The sequence below is a fragment of the Protopterus annectens genome, chromosome 12.part0 (genome assembly GCF_019279795.1).
Source record: "Protopterus annectens isolate FY-2018-M chromosome 12.part0, PAN1.0, whole genome shotgun sequence".
NCBI lineage: Eukaryota > Metazoa > Chordata > Ceratodontiformes > Protopteridae > Protopterus > Protopterus annectens.
Window position 1 is genome coordinate 120,950,199 of NC_056746.1, and position 17,479 is coordinate 120,967,677.

The window sequence follows — 17,479 nt, forward strand, 5'->3', positions numbered from 1 at the left end:
AAAGTTACAGTTTTTGTGGTTTTGAGCATAGCTCCACACCTTTCTAGTTGGTCACACCCCTTCCTGTTGGCCCCACCCATCCAGCTGTCTCCTGCAGCCCCCCTTTAATTTGAAGTCACCAGCCACCACTGCAATTAAACCAAATGAGTTTCAATAAAAATGATTTTGTTAATGTTATCTTTGGAGCTGATCTGATTTGTGTTTTCTTTTTGTGACAGTATAACTGCTATGTAGTTTGTAGTGCTTTTAATATTTCAGGATTAGCTGAACTGCTAGCTGTTGTACTATTTTAGGAACTGCAAGTCTGTAGAAGGGGGACAAAAAAGGGGGGTTGCTGTAGTTTGTGTTTGCCCCTTCTCTTCTATTGACTGATTGTAGAGACAATATATTTAAATAAGGGATGTGTCTGAGGGTGAGGCTTCTTCCTTTTTGAACAACATATCTGTTTAACATCTTTAATGTTTTTGTTGAAATCAGATTGTGCCATTGACCTGTACAGTTCCATTTATCTTGTTTCATTGCTATTGCCTTTGCTTTTGTGGGCTTCAGAGCTACAACATAAAGTTTGGATTTGCTCTACTGGAAATTTAATGAAAAGGTATATTAAAAATTCCTTTATGCTTGTACAGTGTCAGATGAAGTATCTTGATTTATCAGTTGCTATTCTCCCGTTTACGTACATTTTAAACAGTAATACAATTGCAATTATACACTTTCCTAGCTTGTAACTTGTAAAAGAAATGTTGAGACATTACTTCTTTTCTCCTTTACACATAGGAAGACAATAGCCCATGTGACTGACTCCAAACTGAAATGCTGCAATATAAGCAGGAATTTAATGTGGATGCAAAACTGAGCTGAAAAACAAAACTGCTGGAGATTCTTAAAAGCAGCTATAATGAGTGTGTAAATGTAAGAACCGAACATGTGCTGAGTCATTTGAGCTTGTCACATTTTGGGATGTTACAAAAGGTATAAGTCATTGTTGCCAATCGCTTGGTTAGCAGTTAACTTGAGATGTTGCACTCAAGGTCAGATTACCTCAGAGCATCAACAGTAAAAGCTAACCAAGCATAATATTAGTAAAAAAATGATGTGTTAAGTTGTAAGTGTGTCAGCTTTTGTGACTATTACAGGTGTATTTGTGGCCCCTACCAAGCAGTGTTCGCATGTGAGGTTAATTACTGCAGCAAGATCAGCAGGGGATCAGATTTTGTGGGTTTTTTTATTTTATTTTACATAGAAACTTGTGTATGTTGAATAGGACAGAAGGGCTTACAGAAATAACTGTATTTGAGTAGAACTGCAATGCAGCCTGAAAGTTCAAAGGCCAAGTGAATTTAAAGTGCTAAAAACTATACACTAAATGAATAAATGGAACAAGTATGACATAAAACAAGTGTAATATATAAAGAAAGGCTGGATGCAATAAATGCAAATGATCTGAAGGAGGCAATGTTTCTAATATTATAGTTTCATAGTTTCATAGTATAGTACTAGGCTATCTGCCCTGGGGCATTTGTAAGCCTAGCCATAATGATGTGGCTTTTGCCACCCCATGAAATGGTACAAAAATGTACAGAATAAATCTAGAATACTGTGCCTCTGTCTAGTAGTGACACAATGAAGGTCCCCTTATATAACAGAATTAGTTTACTGTGCCCCTGTCTAGCAGTGACACAGATGTGACCCCTGGGGTAAACTTACGATCTCCCATCCACTCATCAAGATTTCTCTTGAAGAGAGTCAGTGAGAGGCTCTGCCTAATATGAACTGGGATCCTGTTCCAAAGCATGGGAAGCCTCTGGGTTATGAATCTATCCCTCCAGCATATCCTATTCATACTTGTGCCGAGGTTTAAGTCTTTAGCTCTCGTGGTCCTGATGGATTTGGATTTTTTGAGGTGGAGCATGTCCATCAGATCCTGAATGGATATGGCCTTGTACGTCAGGCAGAGATCACCTCTGAGCAGGTGGTATGCTACTGAATAGAGCTGAAGTTTCTTTAGTCTGGCAGAATAAGACATATGTTGGAGACCCTTGATCCTTTTGGTGAGGTACTTTTGTGGTCTCTCCAGCTGTTGCAAATGCCGGCTGAGGTACATACCAAATGAAGCATTGTACTCAATCATGGGTCTGATGAGGGAGGAGTATAGGGGTACAATGACATCCTTGGATCTGGATGTGAATCCCTTCATGATGAGGTGTGCAAGGTAGAATGTTTTTCTAACCACTTTGGCAACGTAGGTGTCAAATGAGAGGTCGCTGTCGACTTGGGTCCCTAGGTCTCTTGATTACTTTTTCCATACTCAGTGGGTTGCTGTCTATGTGATAATTTGTGGGTACTTTGTTTTTTCCAAAAGGGATGACTATACATTTTTTGGCATTTAGTTTAAGGCCATGACTCCGGCACCAGTTGTCCATTTCTGTGAGGCCTTTTTGTAGGATGTGTGTGTCCGCTGGTGTATCGACTATGGCGCCTAGTTTGCAGTCATCTGCGAACTTTGTCAGCCACAACCCTCCCATGTTTGCTTTAACATCTGAGAAATAAATGCCAAATAAGAGGGGTCCCAGGACAGACCCCTGTGGGACACCACTTGTGACTGGCTTTGAGTCTGACATTGCTCCAGCGATTTTAACTTTATGGGTTCTGTCCTTTAGCCAGTTTGCAACCCATCTAGTGACATAAGGGTTTACTTTTAAGCTGTTTAGCTTATCTATGATGACTGAGTGGGGTATTGTGTCGAAGGCCTTAGCCAAGTCCAGGTATGCTGTATGGACTGCTTTGCCCTTATCAATGGCTCTAGTGACTGTTTCAAAAAAGTCAACTAGGTTTCAAAGGCAGGATCTGCCCTTTACAAAGCCGAACTGGGTGGGGTCAAGTGTCTGTAGGTCCCCTATGTCTCTGTTTATGAGTTCCATAATGATTCTTTCCATAGGTTTGCAGACCAGGCTAGTTAAGCTTATGTGGCGGTAGTTTCCAGGGTCTGTAGAGGCACCCCCCTTGTGGAGTGGGACCACTGTTGCTGTACGCCAGTGTTCAGATACATATCCCGAAGTAAGGCTAAGGTTAAATGGCATTTTTATGTGTGGGTTTAGCTCCTCTTGGAGTTCACGTAACACGCACCCCGGGATACTGTCAGGTCCCATTCATGCTGTGTTTTTTGCTTTGTTTAGGGCGGTTCTCACTTGGACATCTGAGATGACAGGGAGATTACATTCAGCTGGGATAAGTATTTCTTCTTTTGGGGGTGAAGGAAGGGAGAAATTTGCACTGGACCTGTCAGCCAGAATGTTAACAATATCTGTGGGTTCAGTGTATTTTTTGTTGTTGTGAACCAACTCTGAGCATATCTGAGGGTTTCCGCCCAGGTTTCTAACATAGCTGAAGAAGGCTTTGTGGTTATCTTTAGTGTCCTTAGCGATTTTTCTCTCAAAGTTTGCCTTGGATGTTTTTATGAGAGAACGTAGTTCGCTCTGACGTGCAGTAGCTTCCTTCTTTTGTTATACAATTTGTTTGTGGCTGAGGTCCACCAGACAGGATGCTTACATTTGGTGGAGAGGGACTTGGATTTTTTTGGGATTGCATGATCCATGCATTCTTGGAGATGTCCATAGAAAGCATTTGTGAAGGATTCGGCATTGTGGGATGTGGTATCCACTGGCACAGTGGGCTTAAAGGATACCATCTCAGTCTTAAGAAGAGTGAAGTCTGCTTTTGAGAAGTTTTTCACTGTGGTCTTTTGTGCTGGGGGTGGAGGTGGGATATGTATATCCAGGGTGATTAGTTTGTGGTCAGATCTCACTAGTGAGGGGTATACTTCTGGTGTGGAGCATTTTGTCCCCATGTTTGTGATGATCAGGTCTAGTATATTATCTCCCTAGTGGGAGAGGTGACTAGTTGTTCCAGTGCATTTGAATTTATGAATTCCAGGAACCTTTGGGCTAGGGTATTAGGGCTAGAATAATGTACCCAATCTATGTTTGGGTAGTTGAAATCTCCCAGTATGATGGTATTTTGTGATACATTCATATCCTCCAATGTCTTCAGGAAGGCTGAGTGGGGTTCTTGAGATTGGGAGGGTGGTCTGTAACATGCTACCAGTTGTATAGCAGTTTTGCCTATGGTTAGTTGCACCTGTATGGTCTCTGATGCTTCATGTGTTGCTACTAACCTGGAGGTGTGGGTGTCCTTTATGAATATGGACACTCCCCTCCTTGTGGTTCGCCCGGGTTTTGGGGCGAAAAGCATGATACAACGTATAGCCTGGTAGTGCTGGGGTGCTCTCAGGAGCCTTGAACCAGGTTTCAGTTACTGCACAGACGCCGATGTTCTCCATGCTGAGGAGTGCATCAAGTGCCTGCATCTTGAGATTTAGACTTCTGGCGTTGAGCAGCATTACCCTTAGTATTTTTCCATTTTTGTTTTCTAAGGAGGTGGGTTTGTCTTTTGAGCCTTGCCTAAAAAAGGCACTATGGGGGTGGCAAGAGCCTTAGCCAATATCCGGAAGCCCAGTGGTGACAGGTGTAAGCCATCCCTTGTGAAGCAGCGTGGCTTGTCCAACATATCATCCCAGGCAGACAGATATTGGATCCCCTTAGAATGACACCAGTACTTGAGCCAATTGTTAAAGCTGATCATCTTGTCTTTGTATTGTGGTATCATTCTTGGTGAGGGCAAGATGCTGCTCAGGGTCAGGGTCATACCAGCCTGGGCTACATAATCGGAGAGCTCCTCTATGTCTCATTTCATGTAGTCCAGGGAGATACGTCTCAGGTCATTCACACCAGCATGGACAATGACGGAGTCATATTTGTACTTGCTTTGGAGTGACCTGAGTGTGTGTTATGTGGCGGATCCTAGCTCCCGATAGACAGCTCACAGTCACCTTCTCCTTGTTCAGCCTGGTCAGTGGGACATCAGTGTGTCTGACTATGGAGTCACCTATTACTAGTGTATCAGGCAAGGTGTTTGGCCTTAAGGGCTGTGATTGGTCGACACACTGATTTATTGAAGTATGTGTTGCATGTGTTTTGTTTTGAGGTGGTGGATTTTTGGATGTCTGCTTTGGGAGCCTCTGTTGTTTTGGTAAGTTTTTTATTAGAGCCTCCGAGTATGTCTTTGTGTTTTTATGTGTTTGGTTTGCAGTTGTGATAGGTCTATGTGGGACTGGGATTGTTGTGTGCGTGGTTGCCATCTCCTCCTGTCTGGTCATGCCAGCCCTGAGTTGAGAGAGTTCAGCCTCCAGTTTGGCTATATAGTTGCATCGCTCACATGTATTTGTGTTTGTTGGGAGGAGGAGAGGGTTGTCTGTGTACATGAGACAATTGTAGCATTGTCTCAAGATGCCCAGATTGACCAGCTGAACTGGATACGATGCCAGTAATCTACCACTCGACATGCTAGAACAGTATAAGGGAGTGGTATACATTTAAGGGAAGTGGGTATTCACAGGGGTGGTAAGTAGATGTAGTGCTTTACTTAGTACGAGAGTGCTTACTTAGTAGAGAAGTATTGAGAACAAGTGCTAGGCTTATAATACAGTGAGTAGTCTGGTTATACTAAGAGTAGAGCTTCCTTAAGGGAAAATTTGAAGAGCAGTCTTGGCGGAGCCAGAAAAAGTTTAACCTTGTTTAACCGGCACTGCGCTATGAGCACGACCGCGCAAAGCCATGCAAACGCGGATTTTAAACAGTGAACTACAAAAGAGCTAGAAATGGTCCAAAACGACCAATTACTACAGCTTCTTGTGCTGAGGTCACTTCCCCCAAGGACAGATAGGCTGCTCAAGGCTCCCCGCTCCCACTGGTGAGCAAAGAAACTTCCTTCTATCCAAGTAAGGTAATGGACAACACAGGAACTACACCACAGCCCAGAATACAGCAATGCCTGTAAACTGGTCTAAACTAGTCGAGGAAGGCGGGAAAACAAGGATTATTTTTTTGTTTTTTTGTTTTTTTCGTAGAAACACACAGAAAATGCAGAAACAGTGATAAATTAGTTACACAGGCTAGCACACTTTAGTGGGCAGCCTCCACAGTTAAATTAAACAAACAAACAAGCAAACGTTTCGATCAAATTCGACTAAAATGTAACTTTAAGTGCAGATTCTGTTTAGAGTTAAGAAACAAAATAGTTGTACCTCCTGTACCATTTTAAATCTCAATTCTCAATAATCTTTGGGGTAGGGTTGTAGTGAATTAATGATCATTTACCCATAAACCCATCCGTTTCTCTCTTCCAGGTAAATAGTGGACCCCTTTCTTAAAACTCTGGTCTCTGCACCTGTTTCTCACTTACAGTTATTATTTCTTTGTAATCAGCATTTTGGCTCTTTTTGGTATAACACCCGTAATCATCATCTTATGTACTTTGTACCCCTAATTGTCTTTATGAACCATGTGAAATCCAAGACGTTAAGAAGACACAGCCCTCAAAATGTGACCAAAACCACAAAAATAAGGGCTGCCAGGAGTCACTGATGAGAAACTCAGCTCCACAAAAAAGTTTTTATTTTTCACTCCAAACACAGATAAACACCCATAATACACATACGTTTTCATCCTTCAACAGACTTCTTCAGACAGAAATGGTATATTCAATGAGTTTTCTTCTTCAGCTCAACTGTTCAGCCACCAAACAGGAATTGCAACCATAGACTCTCCTCCTGCTATGCTCTTAAACGTAGTCACAGTGCTAAAGATTTCTTCTAGTTGTCCGCTGAATTGGTATTGTTGCTGCTGCAACAGCAGCGATACCAACTGAATATACCATTGTTTCTGTCTGTTGAAGGACGAAAACGTATGTGTATTGTGGGTGTTTATCTGTGTTGGGAGTGAAAAATAAAAACTTTTTTGTGTAGCCGAGTTTCTCATCAGTGACTCCTGGCAGCCCTTATTTTTGTGGCTTTATGAACCATGATTACAAGCTTTGAATTTATTTAAATTTTGAACGCTAGAAATAACACATCTACCACAAACCGTCTACCCCCTTAGCCTTCCCTCCCTTCTTCATTTCACATTTATCTCAAATCCCTTCACTTCTAGTTAAGATTCAGACCCAAAACATTCTAGAAAGCTGTCATTCATTTCATCTACAGTTACCTTCAGTGAGAAACCTCTAGGGATTAATTCTTTTAGGATGAGTCTCACTTTATGTTACCATTTCGCAGAAAGCAGCAGTTTATAACACCCACGATTTCTCGCTTTTATGATCCCAACAACTGAAATTCGCTTTGTGTTAGACTTATCACAATTCGAGACCCCCATTTCCCATAACCCTCTCCGGGGTCTCCTCTAGATTAATATTGGACCCTCATTTCTAAAACCCTGAGTGCCGGTGCTCATCATTACGTACCACCAATATGAGCTCCTGTTTGTTTAATAGCAGCTGGTCACAACACTGGACATAACACGTATCCCCTGTAGCTGTTACACTTCCCATACCATCATAGACTGGTCACTATACTACCCATTTGAGAGCTCCAACCTAAACAGCATGTTTATGTAAGCTTCTCTTTTACCTGCATTACTTATTTTTCATGAGGCTAATTGTTACTCATGTGGTTAATCATTTTACAAAAGTGTATTGTTTTGGGTACTCCATTGATTCACTTTTCCCCAAATAGTTCTGGCTCCCTCCTTCCCCGCTAGGTTACAAAGGCCTTCTGTACATTGAAAATGGATGTTTTATAGCCACTGTCAAATTATAATTCTTATAGGTTCATAGGTTTGTACTAGGCTATCTGCCCAAGGGCATTTATAAGCCTAGCCCAGAGTTTTTGTGGCTTTCGCCACCCCTTTAGTTTGAAGAAAACTATGCCCATTGTTTTGCTGTGCCTCTGTCAAGCAGGGACACTGAGGTAATCCCTGGGGTATATCTGCGATCTCCCATCCATTGGTCAAGATTTCTCTTGAACATGGCCAGCGAGGTGCTCTGCCTCACATGTACCGGGATTTTGTTCCACAGCATAGGGAGTCTTTGGGTGATGAATCTGTCCCTCCAGCATGTCCTATTAATGACCGTGTCAAGGTTTAAGTCTCCCGCCCTTGTAGTTCTGAGGGATCTAGATTTTTTGAGGTGAAGCATGTTCATCAAATCTGGGTTTGACATGGCCTTGTATGTCAGGCACAGGTCACCTCTGAGCAGGCGGTAAGCGACTGAATAGAGCTGAAGTTCTTTCAGTCGGGCAGCATAAGACATATTTTTGAGACCCTTTATCCTTTTGGTGAGGAACTTTTTGGGCCTTTCCAGCTGCTGCAGGTGTCGGGTCAGATCCACCCACATTTATAGTAAGAATTTTTTTATTCCCCTTAAGATTTTATTTAATTAATCATGGGGTCTGCACATGCGCAAGCCTTCTCCCTAAGGCAAATATTTAACGACCATCCAGTCTTTTTGTCTTTATTTGGGACAGATCTGATGAAGCTCTCAGGAAAAGTGCTAGAACACAGCTTTCTAACTTTGAACCTAATTTTTCTAACATTTGCCTTGTATCATGTAATTTCATGACCCACCTCCCGTTCACAGAGTCACACAAATTAATTCATTTGAAGGCTTTATTCCCACTAATATATGATTGCATCTTTTAAATCTACTTCTTACTTCTGTTTTTTTAACTTTATGCATTATGCTTTGAACACATTATGTTTTATTTAGATTTTCCTAGCTGAATAAGGACAACTTGAGATGCTGGACATTATCAATATCTTGTGAGCGTCACTATTATTTGAATTTCAAACTTTAGGAAAAAGAGATCACCACTGGCTATTGTTGAACCACCAGGATAAACAAGTGACACTATTTTAAACTCTCCCTCCACACGCCTACTGTCTTAGGTAGCAGACTTTATTAATATATCCTAACAATACATTTTTACTCTACTGTTATTTTTGTATTACACTGAGCATCAGCACTTATCTGTCATTAAAAGTTGCTTAGGTTCATAGATTATTACTAGGCTAACTGCCCTTGTGAGCCTAGCCAATTATCCCTTGTGAGAATCAAACCCTGCACTTTGTGTTTGTGAGGCAAACACCTTAACCATTAGGCCACCCTCCTAACCCTGTTAAACTGCAGGATCCATTGTCTTTTTGAAGACCTTTACATATTTTTGTGATTCATGATACTAAGACACAGATCTTACTGAGGAAGATATTGCAGGACTGAATATATAGCTATTTGTTTTTTTTTTTTTTGAAAAGGTCCATTGTGCCCCCAAAGCTACCCAGGATAAGCGAGTCAGCCCCATTAACACAGGGACTTGGCTTTCCTGATTCTTCTATTTTGTTTTTTGGACTGTAGTTGCCCAACGTATAGGTCAGCTGTAGTGTTTTTGCTAGACTTCGGCCCTAGGATATCAAGGGGCCTAATAGGTGTACTTCATGTTTGTAGTTAGTACAACATGCAAAGTGCCTGTATTATGACAATTCTCTGAGTCCAATGACAATATTTTTTATAATATTCTTTTATTTTTCTATATTACTTCACTACTCCTAGGTAACGTATCACTGTATTTCTCATACATACAAATTGAAACAGTAGCCATGAGATTATCAAGTTTTTGTACAAAACCACCAATATATAAATGAAGAAAATGCTTAGAACTGGAGACAAGGCAACCACAGGACCTCAGTTAACATTCACAGACCCAGACTACAGCTATAAATGAATCATGTGAGTAGGGATGAACTCTATAGTTAAGAGTCTGTGCTCTGCTTTAAAGAACAGTGCTTGAAGCATTTGCAGGTGCACTTACTGTAAATAACAAAAAAAAAAAAAGCAAACAAGGCACTGTGAGGGTTTGTATTTATGTTGAGGGTGTGCAGCACTGCAGTTTGTCACATATTTCTCATAAATAATACACAAAGAACAGCGTGAGCAGTTATATTTACATTTATGTTAACAGGATTGAGCAGGGCAGCACAGTTCGCATTCCTGGTGTATAATAATGAGGCACTGTGGTGCGTGTTTCAATTACATTGCAAGAACAGAGCAGGGCTGCATTGTATACATTAATAACGAGGCACTGTGGTGTGGGTTTTATTTACATTGCAAGGACAGAGCAGGGCTGCACTGTATACATTAATAACAAGGCACTGTGGTGTGAGTTTCATTTACTTTGCAAGCACAGAGCAGGGCTGCACTGTATACATTAATAACAAGGCACTGTGGTGTGAGTTTCATTTACATTACAAGCACAGAGTAGGGTTGCACTGTATGCATTAATAACAAGGCACTGTGGTGTGGGTTTCATTTATATTGCAAGGACAGAGCAGGGGTGCACTGTATACAATAATAACAAGGCACTGTGGTGTGGGTTTCATTTACCTTGCAAGGACAGAGTAGGGCTACACTGCATCTGTTAATAACGAGGCACTGTGGTGTGAGTTTCATTTACATTGCAAGGACAGAGTGAGGCTGCACTGTATACATTAATAACAAGGCACTGTGGTGTGGGTTTTATTTACATTGCAAGGACAGAGCAGGGCTGCAATGTATATGTTAATAACAAAGCACTGTTGTGTGGATTTCATTTACATTGAAAGGACAGAGCAGGGCTGCACTGTATACATTAATAACAAGGCACTGTGGTGTGGGTTTCATTTACATTGCAAGGACAGAGCAGGGTTGCACTGTATACATTAATAACAAGGCATTGCGGTGTGGGTTTCATTTACATTGCAAGGACAGAGCAGGGGTGCACTGTATACATTAATAACAAGGCACTATAGTGTGGGTTTCATTTACATTGCAAGGACAGAGCAGGGTAGCACTGTATCTGTTAATAACGAGGTACTGTTTTGTGAGTTTCATTTACATTGCAAGAACAGAGCAAGACTGCACTGTATACATTAATTAACAAGGCACTGTGGTGTGGGTTTCATTTATATTGCAAAGACAGAGCAGGGTTGAACTGTATACATTAATAACAAGGCACTATGTTGTGGGCTTCATTTACATTGCAAGGACAGAGCAGGGGTGCACTGTATACATTAATAACAAGGCACCATGGTGTGAGTTCCCTTTACATTGCAAGGACAGAGCCAGGGCTGCACTGTATACATTAATAACAAGGCACTGTGGTGTGGGTTTCATTTACATTGCAAGGACAAAGCAGGGCTGCACTGTATACATTAATTAACAAGGCACTGTGGTGTGGGTTTCATCTATATTGCAAGGACAGAGCAGGGTTGCACTGTATATGTTAATAACAAGGCACTGTGTTGTGAGTTTCATTTACATTGCAAGGACAGATCAGGGGTGCACTGTATACATTAATAACAAGGCACCATGGTGTGAGTTTCATTTACATTGCAAGGACAGAGCAAGGCTGCACTGTATACATTAATAACAAGGCACTGTGGTGTGGGTTTCATTTACATTGCAAGGACAGAGCAGGGCTGCACTGTATACATTAATAACAAGGCTGTGGTGTGGGTTTCATTTAAATTGCAAGGACAGAGCAGGGCTGCACTGTATCTGTTAATAACGAAGCACTGTGGTGTGAGTTTCATTTACATTGCAAGGACAGAACAGGGCTGCACTGTATACATTAATAACAAGGCACTGTGGTGTGGGTTTCATTTACCTTGCAAGGACAGAGCAGGGCTGCACTATATCTGTTAATAATGAGGCACTGTGGTGTGAGTTTCATTTACATTGCAAGGAAAGAGCAAGGCTGCACCGTATACATTAATAACAAGGCACTGTGGTGTGGGTTTTATTTACATTGCAAGGACAGAGCAGGGCTGCACTGTATCTGTTAATAACGAGGCACTGTGGTGTGAATTTCATTAACATTGCAAGGACAGAGCAGGGCTGCACTGTATACATTAATTAACAAGGCACTGTGTTGTGGGTTTCATTTATATTGCAAGGACAGAGCAGGGTTGCACTGTATACATTAATAAGGCACTGTGTTGTGGGTTTCATTTAAATTGCAAGGACAGAGCAGGGGTGCACTGTATACATTAATAACAAGGCACCGTGGTGTGAGTTTCATTTACATTGCAAGAACAGAGCAGGGCTGCACTGTATACATTAATAACAAGGCACTGTGGTGTGGGTTTCATTTACATTGCAAGGACAAAGCAGGGCTGCACTGTATCCATTAATAACAAGGCACTTTGGTGTGAGTTTCATTTACATTGCAAGCACAGAGCAGGGCTGCACTGTATACATTAATAACAAGGCACTGTGGTGTGGGTTTTATTCACATTGCATGGACAGAGCAGGGCTGCACTGTATATGTTAATAACAAGGCACTGTGGTGTGGGTTTCATTTACATTGAAAGGACAGAGCAGGGCTGCACTGTATACATTAATAACAAGGCACTGTGGTGTGGGTTTCATTTACTTACAGAGCAGGGTTGCACTGTATACATTAATAACAAGGCATTGTGTTGTGGATTTCATTTACATTGCAAGGACAGAGCAGGGGTGCACTGTATACATTAATAACAAGGCACTGTAGTGTGGGTTTCATTTAAATTGCAAGGACAGAGCAGGGTTGCACTGTATTTGTTAATAACGAGGCACTGTGGTGTGAGTTTCATTTACATTGCAAGGACAGAGCAGGGCTGCACTGTATATGTTAATTAACAAGGCACTGTAGTGTGGGTTTCATTTATATTGCAAGGACAGAGCAGGGTTGCACTGTATATGTTCATAACAAGGCACTGTGTTGTGTGTTTCATTTACATTGCAAGGACAGAGCAGGGGTGCACTGTATACATTAATAACAAGGCACTGTGGTGTGGGTTTCATTTACATTGCAAGGACAGAGCAGGACTGCACTGTATATGTTAATAACAAGGCACCGTGGTGTGAGTTTCATTTACATTGCAAGGACAGAGCAGGGCTGCACTGTGTATGTTAATAACAAGGCACTGTGGTGTGGGTTTCATTTACATTGCAAGGACAGAGCAGGGCTTCACTATATATGTTAATAACAAGGCACCATGGTGTGAGTTTCATTTACAATTCAAAGACAGAGCAGGGCTGCACTGTATACATTAATAACAAGGTACTTTGTGTGGGTTTCATTTACCTTGCAAGGACATTGCAGGGTTGCACTGTATCTTTTAATAACAAGGCACTGTGGTGCATGTTTCATTTACATTGCAAGGACAGAGCAGGGCTGCACTGTATCTGTTAATAACGAGGCACTGTGGTGCATTTTTCATTTACATTGCATGGACAGAGCAGGGGTGCACTGTATACATTAATAATCTACAGTATTGAGGAAATCATTCTATGTTGTGGAACTTATAAACATAGGAATGGTATCTAGGTGAAAGGAAGTCATTCTCCCACTCTTTGCAGTATTCACCAGACATATCATTGAGTACAGTGTTCCTGTTGGTATGTACTTAACCAGGCATATCCAACAATTGGAATGTCCACAGATGTTCCTCACTAAAAGAATACAGGGCGTAAGTAAAATGTTCTATGCAGACCACCTCAAGGCCCTATCCCTGCATTCTGTCTCCTACAGACTGTTGAGGGGAGATCTATGCCTGGCATACAGGGCATTGTCAGATCCCACTTTGATGGACCACCTGCATATCCACAAAATAAACTGCACCAGAATTACCCATTCTAAACACTTAAACCTTGCCTGTGAGATAAATAGGACCTGCTGGAGAGATAGGTATGTATCCCAGAGACTACCCCATCTCTGGAACAGGCTTTTCATCCATGTAAAACAGAGCTCCTCCCTAACCCAATTCAACTGTAATTTGGACAATTTGATGGGGAACAGGAAATTCATCCTTGGTTTGGTACCTATGTCTCTAATGGTCACAAGCAACCTGTAAATGGTTCATCTCCCAGGCCCCTGCTTGTAAATGTTTCATCTGCCAAGCCCCTGTTTACACTTATCAAGGGTATCAGAACTTGTCAGAGATTTGGGATGCATGACTAGGCTTAAACAGGCCTTTGTGGTCATTAGCCTAGTAAACACCTATGATGAACCTATAAGGACCAACTCATAGGATATGAATCAGAGGGCAATATAACGTTTGATGTGGCCAGCTGTGTGACTTTAGTTACTATGTTTGATAAGGAAGCTATAGTTAGCTTGGACTGGGAGAGGATGTCTTTGTCTGTTAACCAGAGGAATGGATTCGTACAAAACCCTCATCAGCTATTACCCAGGCCAAGACGGTGACACTTAAGTGATAAGCTTACATATATCTGATGACAGGCACAGAATATGTACAATAAAACTGATGCTTAGAGGTACAGGAAATGAATATTACAAAACTGAAATAAACTGTAGTCATGAACTAGTTTTGTTATATTGTTTGCAAAAAAGTTCATTTAATAAAATCTGTTTATTAGGTTTAAATGATTATATAGAATGTTTTATTTCCAGAAAAATAAATGCTGTCAAGGTTAAAAGCAATTAAATAAACGTCTTGATGAGAAAGGATGCAGGAAGAAAAGTAGTGATGATGAGTGTTTGTTGTTCATTTTGCTTTTATATTTATTTTAACTTGGAAACAAATCAAGTTAAGGAAGGGAATGCGCTAAAAGAAGTTGTAAAGGGTCCGTATAAAGAACGGCAGGATAAACTGAATAAAGTGGCAACACTAAGAGGGGAAACCAGGGACATTAACACTAGAAGATACTGAAGGTGGAGATGGGGGAGCATAACAGGGGCAGTTAATAATCTAAAGAGTGCATTTAGTCAACCATCTACTACCATTAACATAAGCATAAATGCAAAATAAGCAGTATGTGCTGTCAGCTAAAGACAGATTAAGTATAACTATTGAGATGTTTCACACACAATTAGTAGTGAAGCTAGTGTTTGTGTGGGATGCAGTTTCAACAATGGAAATGCAAATCTAACCAGTTAAGGTGGTATGGACAACTCGTGAAGCTGACCCCAGAGAAGCCTCGCAGGATACATTGGAGCAGTTACACCCCCTAGTTGCCTGGAACATCCAGGATAAGCGACAAACTGCTAATGAGGATGGGGACGTGTGTTCTACCCTGCTCAGCTTGCTATCACAGTAACCCTTACCGGGGAATGTGGGTTAGAAAACAGATGGAAGTTAACCAACTGAACAAATTTTGTCATTTTATTTAACAGTACATTATATTACATTCTGTGATTTTTACTGCGAGCAAAATATTGTATGCAACTACTGAAAGATGATGCAAAATTGTAACAGCTAAACTGGACAATAGTCACACTTCAGCTAAAACTTTTTACAGAAATAACGCAGAAATGTGGAAAGGACAATGTCACTGACGGACAACAATGTACTCGGATATAGTATACAAACTAAACAAAGATGCCAAATGGACAGGCAAACCCAGCTGATTAAATGTAAGCTATAACATACCTTTTAAACTACGACCAATCCTAAAGGTCAGTCATGATTTAGTTAGTCACATAACTGCTAATGGCACTTAAATGTTCTAAATCCAATTTTCTGATGACATACCTCCAAGCCATAAAACATAAAGCAGCTTCTAGGACTAAAATAAAAAAGCAATGTTACTCACAGAATCACTGGAAAGTAACCACTATTAAACATGCCTTATATAATGTACTTACAATGGAAAACTAAACATTCATACCAACCATCAGGTCAGCGTTGTTCTACAGATTCTACAGACTGTGATACTGATAGCATGACTTTCTGAAAACAGGTTTTGTTTTATGTGTATAAATTTTTAATGTTTGACAGCTGCTAGGTATTGCTTGATGCTTTTGGACAACAGAAGGTTTGTATTCTTAAATTGTTTAAGGGTATGTAGATGGTTCTGTTGCAGCTTACTGGATAAAGTATTACTGACACGCGGGCAAAACAGTTATAACACAACAAGGAAAAACTACTCTAGCGACATAAGAAGTAAACCAGAGATGTAGTCCTTTGGAAATTGGTTTTACATTAGTTTATTCTCTTATATTTTTTATATGCTGCTTAATATTTGTCGCTTGTCCTTCTCTAATATAGATGGCAAGCGGCCAGGGTATTTCGTTTAGATGCTTTAATACATAGAAACCCATCAGGATGGATAGCGGCATCATAAAATATAAACAAACTGATAACAGACAGAGCTTACATACATACATGCTTACATCTCAACAGCTAACTACAAAATGGCAGCCAGGCTCGCACGTGCTCAATATTTACATACATGTGCAAGTGCTTGGATAGCTTCTAAAGGTATACACACACACACACACACACACACACACACACATACACGCACATTAATCTACAATATGGAATCATTTTGTAGCATGTTTCTAGCATTCCTTCTACCTTTTTGATATATTGTCATTGTTTAAATATTATGTTTAGCCTTAAAACTCTCTTACTTTTATCACTTTTGTTATTTGTGCTATTTTTGGAGCTTTTCTGCTTGGACGCTGCTGAAAAAGGGCAACTTGCCCAGGCGGACTAATCCAGTTAACAAATGTCAAATAAATAAATAAACCAGTATAATTTGAGAGCTAAAGCAAGTTTTACCACCTTTTCCGCATATCACAATTGCTCCTGTTTCTGAAGTCAGACTTGGAATACGTATCAGCATATGAGCATGGTCTATGGAGAGACCTTTCTAGTCTGCCCAGGTGATATGGGTAGTTCTCTGTAACCTCCATCCTTTCTGAGTCTTTATAAGGTTGTCTACTGTTCTGAACTCTGAATATCCTCAGGCGTCCTGCTTTGTTAAACAAGCACCTCCTCTGTAAAATAGCCCTTCTTTCCATCCATTCTGAATTTTGTCTCATCTGTCTAAATCTTGCACCCTCTCGCATTTTGTCCTTCTCAGTGAGCACTAGTTTTCCCAGTCTGCCCCTCAGTACCCTGTAAGTCCATGTCATGTGACTTCCTTTTTCTTCTCTTCTCTAAACATTACTATTAGTTATTACTATTAGTTATTACTATTAGTTATTACTATTAGTTATTACTATTAGTTATTGCATTGCTTCATATGCTCACTCATCTAATTGGTTTACTATCAAAATTGCGAATGACAGAACGAATTCTGTTCATTTGCGTGAATCACAACACTGAAAAATACAGAGGAGGAAAGGCAGTATGTCAAATGTAATGCCGATTATTTGAATTTGGATTTATTCAACATATGCCTTCTCCTGCACCTTTCAGAACATCAACGGATGTTGTAGTTTTTCATGCATACATGCGTACTACACAACACAGAAGTGCCCGTTTTTGCAGGGGGGCAACCCCCTGCACCCCCCATACCCTCTGCAAATTATATATTCCAACTCCGAGATCACACTACAGTGGGGAGAAGGGTAAATTTCCTGATCCACACTGTGCCGCGATCTCTAGTCCTGAGGTCGACCACATATGTGTGAATTCACAGTGCATTCACTGAACCAGGGACTCGAACACATGTAGGTCAGCAACACAAAAGTCAACCAACTGTTATTCGACATTCTGTGTTCGCTGAACCTACACTTGTCATTTTGATAGTAAACCAT